Below are 15,368 nucleotides of genomic sequence, written 5' to 3'. Positions count from 1 at the left end.
AAGTTAGGCTTGACCAGGTGACTTGTGCTGGCTAATGATGATTAATTATGTTCTCTGTAACTTACAGGCTTTTCTTCTCCAGTCAAAAGTGTTTTTGTCTACAAAACATCAGATTTGAATGACCCAATATTTACTACCTGGAACCACCCCCTTGAAATGAATTCTACACTTTGTCTCTGTAATATCTGTAATATCGCCTCCTACTGTTCTGGTAATGCTATTTCTTCTAATTGAAATTGTTTTCTATTTCCTTCATATCAACTTTCTATTTTCAAACAATAGAAATTATGCCCATTCCCTTCTAAGTCCAACTCAATCTCTGTTCCCATCAGAGATGTTCCGCAAATCTTATCAACTAGTATACTACCTTATTTGTCTAAACTCAATTTCATTGATTTCTTTTGCCTGTGTTGGGATTCCCAGGTATAAAAGCCTGAGACTAAAGAACTAGTATTTTACTGGGAGGTGAAATTCCAGGTCAACAACATGAAAGAATATGGACCTGAGATAAGAAAGAATGAGGCTAAGGTACTACGTCACTGAGCTGCCTCCTGTTTTGTGAATATAAAGAGGTACCTGGTTGCTTGGTGCGTGAGACTTCTCCAGAAAATCCTTATAGGAAACCACGCCTTGTGATGGAAGAAAGGGTCAGCTGGCTTTTAGTTCTCCCTCTATCCCATCTCCTGTCTCGTATTAGTTGAAGGTTGCCTCTTTGGAGGTTGACTCCCCTACATTTGCAAACTGTATTCCTGGGCCCTTTTGAGATAATGTTGGGAATGCCACTTTCATGCCCTCCAGTGTGGCCATTCTTCTAAATATGATAAACATGCATGAAACATTTGTAAATATGATATATATATTAGGCTTTAAACAAAATCCTACAAAGTTCAAAAGACTGGAAAAATTTAGACTCTGTTCTTTAATGCACTGTATGTGAATACCATAAAATATTCGATCTAATTATTATAGTTCTAGGTTATTTTATTTCACACAAGGAGTTTTTGCTGAATATCCTTGTACATCTCGATTATCTTAACAGTTTTAAACCCACCTGTATTTCTTTAGTTTATGACTGTTAAGACTAAGAAGAATTTATACCACAATATAATACTATTTGTATAGTACTTGAATGGCATATATAATATTGAGAATATTATATATTATATTGATATTTATGTGGTTTGTATTTTATTATATTATAGTATAATATACGTTTATATTATCTCTATGCAGTAAACATAGCATGTATACATAGGAATAAATATTTTATGTACATACATATATGGTATATATAAAATGATCTTCTATGAGATTTCTGAGGTTGTTTGTTGTCAATAACTTAGTTATGAACTGCCTTTCCTAACTGATGGAGCTGGTATTCCAACTTTAGTTAATCTCCACAAGAATTCATTTTTCTTGGTATAATTTTGCCTGTATGAGCCCGGAGTTCTCTCTGTGGGAAGGTTTTCATTTAAAGATTCAAATACTTCACTGATGATTTACTAACAATTATTAACGATTGCTTTAGGCCTTTTCAGCTTTTCTATTTCTTCTTCTGTCAGTTTTTATAGGCTGTATTACCTAGGAATTTGTCCATTTCATATAAATTTTCAAAATTGTTGCCTTAAACTTATTCATTATATCTGGAAAATCTGATAATAGTTATTTGTTTCTTTTATTTTTTAATTAATCTCAGTGGAAGTTTATCAGTTTTAATGTTTTCAAAGAAACCAGATTTTGACTTTGCTGATTCTTTTGACTGATTTCTCCTTTATTATTTCCTTCTATTATTTTTGCATTTGTTTTGCTGCTATTTTTCTAATCTCCTGAGAGAAATTGTTGGCTTATTAATTTTCAGTATTCTTCTAAAATGGACACACTTGGGGCTATATATTTCTCTAGAAGCAGTGCTTTAGCTGTGTTTCAGAAGTTGTACAAAACTTTTATTGAAAAATAATATTTTGGGATGCCTGGGTGGCTCAGTGGTTGAGCATCTGCCTTCTGCTCAGGGCATGAAACCGGGGTCCTGGGATCGAGTCCCACATTGGGCTCCTTGCAGGGAGCCCGCTTCTCCCACTGCCTGTGTCTCTGCTTCTGCCTGTGTGTCTCTCATGGATGAATGAAAAAATCTTAAAAAATAATATTTGAAAAATAAACCATAATACTGACCCTCATAGCATTGAGTCATTGAGCAAACACTAGCAGCTACATCTTTCTCCAAATCATTTTTTAAAAGTTATAATTGTACACAATAAAACTCATCCTTTTTAGATATGCAGTCCTGTGGTTTTTCCAAATGTGTATAGTGACATAAGCATCACTACAATAGCAATTTGAAATATTTACATTACTTCAAAAAGTTGTTGGAGCCATTTGCTCTAGGCTCCATCTCCGCACTAAATTATATTTTATACTGATTCAGATTCCCTTCACATCCTTGCTCCTTTATTATGTCACGGTTTGAATATAAATCAATACGAGATTATCCTTCTACGGTTTCTTGATGTTGATTTAAATGGCAGATCTTGCTAGAAAACAAGAAGTTATTTTGTACATTTATTTTTGACAGATTTTTCTATTAAGATGCTGACAGAAAAAGGATTGAGACTTCCCTGTCAATATTAAGAACAGAACTAATAATATTGTCTTTTCCAAAATAGGGTAAATTTGCATATTGTGGGCTTCAATCTCCTCCAATATTTCAAAGTACACTGGGAAATCATAATTGTATGCTATGGATTTTATTTCCCTTTCAAATAATTTTGAAAACAAGGGCAATAGCTGCAGGAAGAAATTTTACCTTAGTCTATTTTTTACCCTGGATAATTTGATTCAAGGAGAAATGCAGCCTTTTGGGATTTCCATTGTTTTTAAAAGTTGTCAATAGAAAGATTTATAAACTGCCAATGCCAGAACTGATTACAAAAAAAAAAAAATAATTAAATCAATATTGGTAGGCAACTATCCTTCTTTAGCTACTCCTTAATAACAGCAAATTATTAATTTTAAAAATCTGCATTTAAGTCCTTTTAACTTAATAAGGTTTTTTCTTTAACTTAATAAGGTTTTAATTTTAATCTGAGACATCAGTAATATTAATATGTTCCAAATCAATTCATGGTAGAAACTATGTCTCCAGAGTCATATTTCATTGATCTCCTTAAGAAGCAGACAAGCAAATACAAACCACATCTTTATATTTATTGCTATTTACATTTATTTGGCAGGAGACGGATGCTTGATGTTATGCATTGAGTGGGGCAATCCCACACTATAGAGAATTGGCTTCTATCCTGTCTGACTTTTGAATATTCTATCAAACAAACACATAAGTGAAAAAACAATTTGTAAATATGTGAGCCTCAGTGCAATCATTTAATATATGAATATAAACATTTGGAGTTTTTTATATACACTGAATTTTCCAGTAATTATAAGATTTTAATTGAAATAAGATTTAAAAAATCGTTTTGGAAAGTCACATCATCAGTAACAGTGCCACTTTGGTATTTAAGTTACCTATACCACATACCCTTTATTAGTCTTTTTTTGTTTCTCTCACAGTCATGGGAATTCTAATAAACACACACATATACACATGCACACATTTACTTAGAGGATTTTTTAAAAATGAGAAATACAAGGAAAAAATGAAAACATTTGGTGGAATATTGGAAATTGAGTTTTATCATTTTTCTCACATTTGAAAATTCATCAATGTCCTGTGGCAACATTTTTTTAAATAATGAAGCAAATAGTGAAACTAACAAAACCAAGCAAACATTTTACCAGCAGTAAGTTGACAAAAGTATATTGTACTTACTTTTTTCTTCTATTTTGACAAGGTATAATTTGTTCTTACCTATTTAATGTTTTCTTCTTTCTTTCATCATAAATGAAAAGTCTAGTTTGTTAATACTTTTCTTAAATCTGTTCTAACTTCACCAATACCATTAACATTTCATTTTTTTTTTTTTTTTTTTTTTTTACAGAATGACTTTTGATCGTCCTAGTTCTTTTAAATGCAAGCTTATTTGTTACACATAAGTGAAGCATCTGATGGTCTCATTTTGTCTTTAGTCGCATCTGAGCATTTGTATTTTGAACTCTATATTCTTTGTTATTATGTTAAAAATAAAATTTCATATTATGTTTTCCTGAACACACATTTAAATAAATAATATTATCCATGAATTACGTTTCAGGATAAAAAGGGGGACATTATTAAATATTTCTTAAAGGGGCATTGGGTCTGATAGGTTTGAGAACGGCTACTCTAAGTGCTCCAGAGAGTAGGGACCCCAATATGCTACTCACTCTGTGAGTCAACTGAGCTTCCTTTCCTTCCTCCTGTCTTTCCTTTCCCTCCACTCCTTCTCCTTGTCCTTCCCTCTCCTCGCTCCTGCCCTTCTTCTCCTTACATTTAAAGTGTACTAAGAAACTGCTGTATATTAAACTTTACTGTAGGTTATTTCAAGTACAACAGAAACAGAAATGAATGATGTATATTTCTGGCAACAGAGAATCTCAAATCTAATGGAAATGTATATATACTCACCATTCAAGAACGTAAACACATTTTAAGGGGAGAGACAAAGAGGATGGAAGGATGGAAGGATGGAGGATGTCTATGAATGTAAAATGTGCCTAATGTATAATAACTATGGACACAGGTGGCCTTAAGTTCTCAAAATAGGGAAATTATTTTGCGTCCTGTGGTGAAGTTACTTAGATATAAGGGAGTTCCTTGCCCTGATCGGAGATTTTAGACTAGATTGAGGAGCAAATTGTAAAACTATTTAGAATGTTGTGCCTGTATCATTTTGCTAATACATACTCGATAGTTAATTTATTGATTAAACAACTGATTCTTTGATATTCCCAAGTTATCACTTTATTACTTATATAGAGAAAAATCCTAAGCACAATCAGAAGTAAAATCAAAGTCAATGGATTATATTTCTAGGATTATCTGGATTTCAAAAAAAGATGGCTATTCCTGCCTTATGTTTTGCTAATGTTCAGACATACACAAATAGATACCCTATTAGGTACATTCTTTAAGTAGATGAAATGCACTGAAAAGTGAGTGGGCCTCATTTTTCGTTGACTTGATTGTGTTACCTCATTATTATCTGTGATCTCTTTATAAAATATATTATTTCATGCATTTTCTTCTGTTTTTCTGTTATTTCCAGCATTTCCCCACTTCATTACTTTCTCATTTCAATTAGCCATGTACTTCTAACATGTTTGCTAAAATCTTCCAGGCCCAATTTTTAAAATTTGAGATTTAATTCATATACCATCAAATTCATTGCTTTAAAGTGTACAATTCGTTGTCTTTTAGAATATTTACAGAGTTGTACAACCATCACCACCATATAATCCCAGAATATTTTCATCTCTCTAAAAAGAAACCCTGTACCTGTTAGCAGTCACTGCCCATCCTCTCTTACCCCAGGCCCTGACAATCACTAATCTACTCTCTGACCCAAATGGATTTGACTATTTTGAACACTTTATATAAATTTAATTATGTAGTATGTGTCCTGTTGTGTCTGGTTTCTTTCAATTAACAAATACTATTTTTAAGGTTCATCCATATTGTGGCGTATATCAGTATTGCATTTCTCTTTTTTTTTTAGATTTTATTTAAATTCAAGTTAGTTAATATATAGTGTAGTATTGGCTTCACGAGTAGAATTTAGTGATTCATCAGTTGCATATAACACGCAGTGCTCATTACATCAAGTGCCCTCCTTAATCCCCATCACTCAATCACCCATCTTCCTCTTCACTTCCCGTCCAGCAACCTTCAGTTTATTTCCTATAGTTAAGATTCTTTTATGGTTTGCCTCCCTCTCTAATTTTATCTTATTTTATTTTTCCTCCCCTTCCCCTGTGTTCATATTTCTTTTGTTTCTTAAATTCCACATGAGTGAAATCATATGGTGTTTGTCTTTCTTGGACTGACTTATTTTGCTTAGCATTATGTCCTTTAGTTATACCCACATCATTGCAAATAACAAGGTTTCATTCTTTTTGATGGCTAATATTTCATTGTTCCACTTCTTTATTCATCAGTTGATGGACATCTGGGCTCTTTCCATAGTTTGGCTATTGTGGTCATTACTGCTATAGACATTGGGGTGCATGTGTTCTTTTAAGTCACTATTTTTGTGTCCTTTCCATGTATACCCAGTAGTGCAATTGCTGGGTTGTAGGGTAGTTCTATTTTGAACTTTTTTTGAGGAACCTCTATACTATTTTCCAGAGTAGCTGCACTAGCTTGCATTCCCACCAGTAGTGTAAAAGGGTTCCTCTTTCTCCACATCCTCACCAACATCTGTTGTTTCCGGACTTGTTAATTTCAGTCATTCTGACTGGTGTGAGGTGGTATCTCATTATGGTTTTGATTTGTATTTCCCTGATAATGAATAATGACATTTTTTCATATGTCTGTTAGTCATTTGTATGTCTTCTTTGGAGAAATGTTTATTCATGTCTTTTGTCCATTTCTTGACTGGAATACTTATATTTTGGCTGGTATATACTCTGATTACTAAATCTTTTTGGATATGTAATTTGCAAGCATAGCCTCCTAATTTGTGGGTTGTGCTTTTACTTCCTCATTATATTCTTTAATACAAAGAGTTTTTAATTTTGATTAAATCTAATTTATCTATCTTATGTTTGGTTGCTTGCATTTTTAAAATTTTTTGGTGTCATATCTCAGAACCCATTTACTAATCCAAGGTTGCAGAGATTTTTATCTATATTTTATTATAGAAGTTTTATAGTTTTAGCTCTTATACTTAGATCTTGAGTTAATTTTTGTATGTGATGGAGATACAGGTCCAAATCTATTCCTTTGCATGGGGACATGCCATTATTACAGCACCATTTGTTGAAAAGACTATTCTTTTCCCCCATTAAATAATTTTGACATTCCCATGGCAAATCAGTTAGCCATAGACATCAGGGTTTATTTCTGCACCCTCAATTCTGTTCCTGTTGTCTAGCCTTATGCCAATCATTGTCACACTTTTTTTTGTTTGCTGTAGCTTTATAATAGATTTGAAATTAAGAACTGTGAGTTCTTCAGTTTTGTTCTTTACCAAGATTATTTTGGGTATTCTGGGTCCCTTGCATGTCTATATGAATTTTATAATCAGCTTGTCCATTTTTGAAGAAAAGCAATTAGAATTTGGTAAAAGGATTTCTATGAATCTGAAGAATTATTTGGGGGACATTGTAGTCTTAGCAATATTAAGTCTGTTAATCTAAGAACACAAGATGTCTCTATTTATTTAATATCTTTTTAAATTTCTTTTAATAGCATTCTGTAGTTTTCAGTGTATAAAGTTTTAATTCCTTCTATTTTATTTATTCCTAAGTGTTTTATTCTTTTTGATGCTATTTTAAGTGAAATTGTTTTTTTTAATTTCATTTTTGGGATATTCATTGATGTGTATAGAAATATATTATGTGTATGATCTTATATCCTGTAATAAACCATGTTGAATTCTATTACTTAAAACCTTTTTTGTTTGTATATCTGAAATCCTTTAGAGCTTTTAATATATAAGATTATATCATTAACAAATAGAGATAGTTTTACTTCCTTTTTCCAATATAGATGATTTTATTTGTTTTTTTTCCTAATTGTCCTGGCTAGAACATCTTATACAATGTTGAATGAAAGTGGGGAGAGTGGGTATTCTTGTCTTGTTCTTGATATTGGGGTAAATATTTCAGTCTTTTGCCACTAAGAATGAGTTTGGCTATCGTTTTTTGATGGATGCCTTTTATCAGGGTGAGGAAGTTCCCTTCTATTTGTAGCTTATTGAGTGTTTTTACTATGAAAGAGTGTTAGGTTTTGTCAAATGCTTTTATGCATCTATTGAAATGATTATGCATTTTCTACATTTATTCTATTTATATGGCCTATCACATTAATTTTTAATATATGAACCAACCTTGTATTCCTAGGATAAATTCAACATGGTCATATGACATAATCCTTTTTAGTTGTTGCTGGGTTAGTTTGCTAGTGTTTTTGTTGTACCTATAGTCATAAGGAATATTAATCTAAAGTTTTCTTTCCTTGGGATCCCTGGGTGGCTCAGCGGTTGGGCGTTTGCCTTCGGCTCAGGGCGTGACCCTGGAGTCCCAGGATCCAGTCCCACATCAGGCTCCCTGCATGGAGCCTGCTTCTCCTCCCTCCACCTATGTCTCTGCCTCTCTCTCTTTCTCTGTCTCTTGTGAATAAATAAATACAATCTTTTAAAAACATAAAGTTTTTTTGTCCTTGTGTTATCTTTGATTTTTATGGCTTTGTAGAATGAGTTAGCCAGTATTTCCTCCTCTTCTACTTTTAGGAGGATTTTGTGCAAGATTGGTGTTGAGTCTCTAACTAAATATTTGGCAGAATTCACCAATGAAACCATCTGTCTATGATTTTTTTTTTTTTTTTTTTTTTGTGAGAAGTTTTTTGGTTACTGATTCATTCTCCTTATTTGTTATAGGTCTATTCAGATTTTCTATTTCTTAATCAGTTTTGGTAGTATATATCAGTCTAGGATTTGCCTTAGATGTTACCATAAATTTTAATTTATTATAATCTAGTTCAGATTAATACCAATTTAATTTTGATAGTAATTTAAAAACTTTGCTCCTGTATAGCTGTTTCTCCACTTTTTAATGCTATATAGTCATGTATTTAAACATTGTATATTTATCAACTTAGGTTTATAATTATTCCATTTTTCAGTTGTTTTTAAAACCATGGGGAAAAAGGGGTTATAAACAAAAGATACATTTATACTATCTCTTATATTTACCTATGTAGTTTACTTGTGTTTTTGTTTCTTCATGTGAATTCGATTTGTAGTTTAATGTCTTTTCGCAATTTGAAGTAGAATTAATAACAAAAATCATGTGGTCATTATGTTTGACTTCATCATCCCAAAACCTCAAATTTAATCACATGGGAAAATATTCATAATATATTAATAACTGAAAAAAGTTAGTTATAAATCAGCATGTGTATCATGATCTTACTTTTGTAAAGAGTGGATATATTTTACACACACACAGAAAAATTGAAAACAGACAAGAAGTCTGTGTGCCAAATTGTTAATGATATTTCTCTCTGCATAGTGGAATTAATAGAGATTTTTACATTTTAAATGGTGGTTTTTATTTTGTCTGTGAATATATATAATATACATAAAGAAAACACTACTGTTGAGTATTCCTATATAATTTCTTAATCCTCATAAGATAGTCATAGGGAGTTAAGTAAGCATAATGTTGAAAAGAATTTTTTTCTGGCAATTCAGAGTAGGATCTTCAACAATTGATTTACAAACCAGAACCCAACTAGAGTGTAAGCTCTTTAATAGTTCTTTATAGAGCCTGAAATCTACTCAGTGTTAAATGCACATGGACATGACATAAATATTTGTTCAGGATATGGATCAGTGACAATAACTCAGTGAGTGAATGCGGAATAAACAAATGAAAATGATTGTAGTCTTTATATGACTTTCTTCTCCTAGAACTACCTGGGAGAAATTACTTATTAGAACTTTATTTGAGGCTCCTTGGTTGCAATCTGGGAATGAATGATTTATTGTTTATAAAACCATATGAGATACTAGGTGAAAAGTCCTACATAAATGTGATATATTATTTTATTCATTGTGACTTTTAGAATAATCTGAAAGACTCATAACATATCATGATTGCCAAAAGCAGCTGACAAACCTGGTTAGCTTGGTGTATTTGCTTTTAACAAATCAAAGTGAAATTGGGAGAAAAAAATCATATTCAAAGTTATTTCATATAAACTGAGACTTACCAGACTTACCAGGCCCAATGAATAATATTTGCTTTCATTTAAAAATTATATAATCCAACCATAGAATGTTTACATAGGAGAATTAAATATAGTTATTATTAATTTATACCATGGGGCCATGATTAATGTTTTTTCTGCCCCAAGACTTTATTTTTTTTCCTTCTTTTCTCAAACATGTTTGGCATTTAGAAGTTTTAAAGTAATTTCCCCCTTTGGCTTCACCTGGGGTCTCTGCTGTCCCAGAACCTCCTCCTGACCTCAGTGTTGTGTTTTCATTTAAAATAGGGCATGTCTATAAATGTCAGCAATACAGAGCAATTAGAAGTTTGAAAAGGGCTGTAACATAAACCAGCATTATAGTGAAATGGATATTGCCTTAAGCTGCCTGCAATTCGCTTGCTGTTGGAAAGACAATATCCTGCCATTCTCCCATGGTGGCCTTCAATTGAACACATTTGGCTGAGGATTGACCCATTATTAAGATAAGTCTCTGCCTGGTTTGAAACAATGAAGAAACACAGAGAGAGTGAAGCCAGCAAATTGGGCTAGTAGTCAGCCAGCACTGGGCAGAAACGTGACACCGAATTAGAGCTTAATAGCTGTCTGTGGTGCTATCTGTGAAATCCAATGCTGTCCTGATCCCGCCCCCCTCCCCTCCCCGAATTGAATTGAACGAATTGAACGGTAGGTGCATGCTGTTTGGGCTTGCCCAAAGTTTTCAGGTTTTTGAAGGAACTGCTGTCTATATATTTAGGCGTGTGTTTCTGTTATTTTCATTTTTAATACCACCCCGAGCAGCAACAACACAAGTCCAGCACTTCTGACATTAACTTAATTTTATTCATTTTCATTTCCTCTGCTGCTGAGAATCCAGATCACAGACTGCTTTAGCAGTTAGAAAATGGGATATGTTTTTAGACAAGGCCTATCATATTGTTCCAATTTACCCACTTCCAAAGATGCTCGACCTTTGTGCACTCGCAGTGCTTTCTTTTGCTAGCTTGAGGCCTTTTGACACACTGTCAGCTGGGCTCTGGCTCGCCCCATGTGACCTCAGAGCAAACTTTCCAACAAGATAAGGTTGCTATTGAAAGTGTCTCTTGGGTTTGCAAACTTGGTCCTGCCTGTTCTGGTGTTTAGAGGGATAACAAAATGTGAAAGAGTACCAAGCTAACATGTATTCCTTTCCAGACTCTATCTACCCTTTGTTGGGACTTTTTTTTTTTTTTTTTTAACTACACCATACGAGGTTTGGTGGTAAGGTAAAGAGAAAGTTTGAGGGACAACCTACAAAATTGCCTATTCTTTTGCTGTTATGGTGAGTCATTTTAATTAAATATATCTCTGGTGAGGTGTTTCCATGATCCTGCCTTTTAGTTCCTAACAACATTTCATCTCGTCAAACTCAGCTTTGTAAAACTCATATGCAAAGCTGAACTGAAATGAGGGAATGTAATTGAGTGGGAGGGAAACCTATATCACTGGCCTGCTTGTAAAAATCGTTCCTATGCTGCCTATGAGCTATAGTTTTGGCTGTCTTAGGAAAGACTTTTAAAAATCTTTGCTGTCAACAGGCTTTTGAGGTTTTCCAGACTTCAGGGAAAGTTAAATAGACCATGAAACGTATAAGAAAGTATGCCCAGGCCATGAGAATTGGGAGAAACTAGAATGGTCCACAAAGGAAGTTGGCTAAATCTCTGTTGCTGGAAGTTTGGTAACATTTAAGGGACTGTACCATTTTGCTTGAGATGGCTTAAGGGACATGGATGCTAGAGTGCCTACAATAATTTAAATGCCCACGGTTTCTAGGCAAGTATGTGGATTAAACCCCATTCCATGGTCAAGGTCACCACACTAATCCAGATTCAATGTAAATGCTTTGTCTTCACTTTCTTGGCATGTTTTTCTGTATAACTACGTACAATTGTGTCTGAATGGATCTGTAATGCTCTTATTTTATAGTGAGTACAGTGTAGAAATACTTCTCACTGAAAGAAGAAATTGACTTCAGAGACCATTGGAATGATATTTATGACAGACTTCATAAACCAAGATGGTTTCTACATGGCTGAGACCATAGAAATCACTAAAACACTAAGACTGGAATCACCCCAATTACGTTGTTTTCATTATAAGCCTAGTTCTCAGTATTCTCAGTTACCTTTGTACATACGCCTTGTCACCTCCAACTTCCACATGACAGCCTTGCTAAAATTTTTCGCAATATTTGCAAACTCTCTAACTCACCTTTGTGTTCTCCCCTTAATCAATGGCCTTACAAAGTACATAGAATACACTCAGAACTTCCTCAAAATTTTGGCTCCCAAACAATCTATATCTCTATCCATCATTTCTTACTCTCAAAAGAAAAGTAGATTTCACCCCTAGTAGTTTACAGGCAAACTTCCACTGGGGTATTTCCTTCTTTCCAATTCCTAGGTCTTATTTATCAATGCTTCCTCTTTTCCTTCACAGCTAGAAGTGTATATGAATTATTCTTACATCACATCCTTGCCACAAAAGAATTCTGGTCTTTTAAAGATTTAGCCATTTTTGTAGGTAGTAGTTATCTCATTGTATTTCTAATTTGCATTTTCCTGAATATTAGTAAAGTTAAACACGTTAACAGTGTCTATTGGGTCACTTGGATGCTATCGTTTTGAAGTGCCTGTACTTTGAAGCAACTTTCCTTTCTCTGGTATTCCCAAACATTACATGTAGTCCTTACCATGGTTCCCTCTATACTCTCTTTATATTACACATTTTATGCTCTTATTCTGGCTATTATTTTCCAGATATTTCTTTCAGGCTATATTAATTGTCTCTTTAATTGTGTTAATCTGTTGGCAAAGCCACCTATTAAATTCCTAATTTTGTTTATTGACTTTTTGAGCTCTAGAATTTCTATCTGGATGATTTAATATTTTCCAGTTCTTCCATCAGTTTCTATTTTGCTTTTTATCTCCTTGGATAGCATTTGGAGTTATTTTATAAAGTCTTTTTTTTTTTTTTAACTTTTATTTATCTATGATAGGCACACAGTGAGAGAGAGAGAGGCAGAGACACAGGCAGAGGGAGAAGCAGGCTCCATGCACCGGGAGCCTGACGTGGGATTCGATCCCGGGTATCCAGGACCGCGCCCCGGACCAAAGGCAGGTGCCAAACCACTGCGCCACCCAGGGATCCCCACTGCGCCACCCAGGGATCCCTGGAGTTATTTTAAAATGTCTATCAATGAATGCCAATTTCTGAAACCCCCGTAGGTATTTCTCTATTGTTTGCTTTTTCTTTTTTATTGCTGCTTTGCTTTTGCTCATGTTGCCTTGTCTTCTAGTATGACTGGTTATTTTTGATTATCTGGAGGATCTCATATTTAAATATTTTGTAGATATAACGTGGAGACCAGCACAATGTAATCATATCACAAAAAGGATCTAAATTTGCATGTGTTTTTGCCAGGAGCTTATGCACTGGAGAATGCCTGGTGATACTAAGGGTGATACACTGTTAATATATTTCCTTAATCTAATTTAAGAGATAGATGATTCAAAGAGAAACTGCAGTGCTCTGGAAAGAATGGCCAATTTTTGGTTTCCTCTGATACCTATGGGGCAGCTTTGAAAGGTCCTAGACTGAAGTGTAAAGGATTCACTGAAGCCATTTCCCTTGGTAGACTCTGGACTCAACTTTAGTTCTCGTAGACCTGTGAGGCTTCAAAAGCACAGCCCAAACTTTCAGAAGCTTTCTTTGTAATTGTCAAACTCTCCCAGGATATATAGTAACCCTAAATTCTATGCATACCATCCTGGACCTCTCTCCTTATTTTAGATCCTTTACTATCATGTTGGTTCTCCAATTTATTTAAGGGTATGATTCTTTAGTTTTTAAAATATTTTATCTAGATTTTCCAGTTGTTTTCAGTTGCAGATAAATTGCCTTATCTTCCATTAGTGGACATACCTTATTGTTACCTTATTGTCTTTGATATTGCTGTTTTTTGGTTTTATCATCTAAAAGTGTCTCAGAAATCTTCTTTTTCTCTGCACTGCCTCTGTGCCTCTCTGGAACTGTGTCCATGGCCTTCTTTTAAAAATCCTTCTAAGTCTTCTCATCTAGTCACAGGCTTTCAATTTACCAGACCAACTATATAGACTCCAAATCTATATTTTTATCCAGATCTCTTCCTTTTGAGTGAAACACTCTATCTCTAGCAGCCCAACAGATGTGTCCACCTGCGTAACTTGAGGACAGTTCAGTCTTTAATGTGTAAATCAACATTTTTATTGGGCCTATTCCTATCCCTGTCTAGGACTTAATCAAGCTTCTATATTACTTAATTTTTAGATAGGATCATCAATAAATGCTATCATCTCTTAACATAATATTATTACCACTTTTACAAATTTGGATCTTCTCATTCCCTTTCTGACTTTCTGCTCTCAATCTAATTAATCATTAAATCAATCATATTGATTTCTATTCCTAATACTTCTCTAGCCATCCACCTTTTTTTAAAAAATATTTTATTTATTTATTCGTGAGAGACACATGGAGAGAGGGGCAGAGACACAGGCAGAGGGAGAACCAGGCTCCATGCAGGGAGCCCGACGTTGGACTCGATCTCAGGTCTCCAGGATCAGGCCCTGGGCTGAAGGCAGCACTAAACCACAGAGCCACTCCGGCTGCCTCATCCACCCTTTGTTTTAAAAAGTTAGAGACAGGGGCACCTGGGCGGCCCAGTCAGTTAAGTATCTGCCTTCAGCTCAGGTCATGATTCCACAGTCCTGGGATCCAGCCCCACATCAGACTCCCCACTTGGCAGGGAACCTGCTTTTCCCTTTTCTTCTACCATTCTTCCAGTTTGTACTTTCTGGCTCTCTCTTTCTCTCTGTAAAATAAATAAATAAATAAAAATCTTAAATAAATAAAGTTAGAGACATATAGGTAAGTTCCTCTGACAACAGAGAGTGAAACTTCACTGTTTAGTGAATGATTTAAGGTAAATTAAATCATTTTAATGATTTAAAAATGCTTTAAAAAGAAGCATTTGTGTGCTTCTTTTTCCCTAGCTGCAAAATAGGTATGATAATGATATACCTACCTAAAGTAAACTACATACATTGCAACAACTTTTTCCTCCTCTATCTACCCTTCCCTTTGCAAAATAATTTTGCAGCTCTTCTCAGCAAGAGATGAGGTTGATTTTCCCATCTTCAAATTCAAGACTGGACTGTCACTTGCTTTGGTCAATAGATTGAAGAAGACACAGTGCGTACTAGGTCTTAAGAGGCACTTAATAATACTGTTGTCTGAAAATATGCTCATTTATTAAGTAAAAAAGACTGAGCCAGTCTTTTGGGGAAAGATACAGCATGTAGGACAGAGACAAACCTTCCTGACAGAGGCCATCCTAGATCAGTCAGTTCTCAACCAATCTGGCAATTGACTAAAGTCTATGTGTGGCGCTACCCAAGATGAGAACAGCTAGCTTAGATACTTA

At 34.3% G+C, this 15,368-nt stretch overlaps 1 long non-coding RNA gene across 26 annotated transcripts in view; it reads left to right on the top strand.

The window, feature by feature from the left end:
* Window positions 1–15,368, top strand: part of LOC144316522 (uncharacterized) — a 179,274-nt gene that overhangs the window by 127,617 nt on the left and 36,289 nt on the right. For 20 of the 26 annotated variants that reach the window (XR_013382511.1, XR_013382502.1, XR_013382522.1 and 17 more), the window contains one exon: window positions 68–7,354. The exons of 2 other annotated variants lie outside the window; for them this stretch is intronic. This is a non-coding gene — a long non-coding RNA (uncharacterized LOC144316522). Of the gene's footprint in view, window positions 1–67; window positions 7,355–15,368 lie in introns of those variants that run through there. 4 more of the 26 variants (XR_013382491.1, XR_013382493.1, XR_013382492.1 and 1 more) reach the window with 2 other exon arrangements.

This window comes from Canis aureus, chromosome 1 (genome assembly GCF_053574225.1).
Source record: "Canis aureus isolate CA01 chromosome 1, VMU_Caureus_v.1.0, whole genome shotgun sequence".
In the NCBI taxonomy this organism is placed as follows: Eukaryota; Metazoa; Chordata; class Mammalia; order Carnivora; family Canidae; genus Canis; species Canis aureus.
The sequence above is the reverse complement of the archived record's forward strand: the minus strand, read 5'-3'. Positions and strand labels throughout refer to the sequence as shown.